Here is a 1,447-nt window from a genome sequence, read left to right as displayed (position 1 = left end):
TTTAAAATTTCCGAAAAATAAAATAATATTATCCTATCACTCCATCAGCTGCTTGCTCCATGTGACTGCATGAATATGAATAAACAGTTTAATTTTTTGGCATGTCAAGGCCTCACACATGTGGACTTTCAATGATCCAGAGCTATTTTTCAGATGGTGAAAAAAAAATATATATATATATATATATATATACCAAGCCAATGGGAGAGGGAGAGTTACCATGGCCCTGAAGATTCCCCCACTACCATAAGACTCTTAAGTGTTGTGCCAGATTTATCCAAACCAAAAAAGATGACATGTTGTCCTTTGGGACAAAATGGATGGAACTGGAGGTGATTATGCTTAGTGAAATAGAGATGAAAGATTACCAGATAGTTTCCTTCATATGTGGAATGTAGAAATCTGATACACATAAAAATAATAAGAAGAAAAAGAAGTTCATGTCCTGGAACATGATGGTAGAGGACCTAGTCGGGGTAGGTATTGTTATGTGGAAAACTTGGAAATGTTATGCATGTACAAACTATACAAACTTGTATTTACTGTCAAGTGTAAAACATTAACTTTCCAATAAAAAGTAAATTAAAAATAAAAATAAAATAAAACTGTTTTTCAACAGGCCTGCAGAGGTTAAAAAAAAGGAGGAAGTACACTTTCCTTTTTTTTTGTTAACAAGTTACAAATTTATTTAAAAAGGTTAATTTAAGCATCTGCAATGGTGACTTCAACCTCAACTCCGGCGCAATACTGATGGAAGTCATCTGTTTAACAATCTCAGAAGGTCTGCGTAAGTCAGTGAGTCTCTTGTGAACCCTCATCTAGAAGCCATCCCAAGTCTTAGAGCACTGGCCACTGGGGATTTTCCCTGTTGTGATTCTCGAGGGTCTTAGTAGGCATCTGAACCAGGCCTTTCATGTTCAGATTCTTTTCTTTCGCACCTGATGAAGTCAGCACACACTTTCTCCAGGGATGTCACTTTGCGGCTGTTCAGTGTGATCCTAATGTGGTAGATGGTCACTTCTGCCTCCACGGGGGTCTTCCCAGAATCCTTAAAGGCCATGGCTGCTGGTATGGCTACCTGACTAACTTGTTCCTCAGAGAGAACAGCGGTGAGTCAGGAGCACAAGCAGACAAGAGCTCCTCTGCACTAGCTACCTTGCCTTCCACAAAGAGTGCATTTTCTGGTTTTTTTTTTTTTTTTACTAAATATTTTTAACTTCATTTATTTAATTTGACTGGACAGAGAGAAGCTGAGAGGAAAGAGAGAGAGGGAGAGAGAGAGAGACTTCTGAAGCTTTCCTCCTGCTTGGGGAGACCAGGGGCTTGAACCTGGATTCTTGAACATGGTAACATAAGCACTTAACCAGGTATGTCACTGCATAGACCACAAGCACACTATTGCTAAGACTTGTGAGAACAATGGGGGTTGTCTTTGGGAGGTTGGGGA

At 39.5% G+C, this 1,447-nt stretch overlaps 1 pseudogene; it reads right to left on the bottom strand.

The window, feature by feature from the left end:
* Window positions 1-419: 419 nt before the first annotated feature.
* LOC103110082 (small ribosomal subunit protein uS10-like) lies at window positions 420-1,060 on the bottom strand (annotated as a pseudogene).
* Window positions 1,061-1,447: the final 387 nt, after the last annotated feature.

Source organism: Erinaceus europaeus, chromosome 7, assembly GCF_950295315.1.
Source record: "Erinaceus europaeus chromosome 7, mEriEur2.1, whole genome shotgun sequence".
NCBI lineage: Eukaryota > Metazoa > Chordata > Mammalia > Eulipotyphla > Erinaceidae > Erinaceus > Erinaceus europaeus.
The sequence above is the reverse complement of the archived record's forward strand: the minus strand, read 5'-3'. Positions and strand labels throughout refer to the sequence as shown.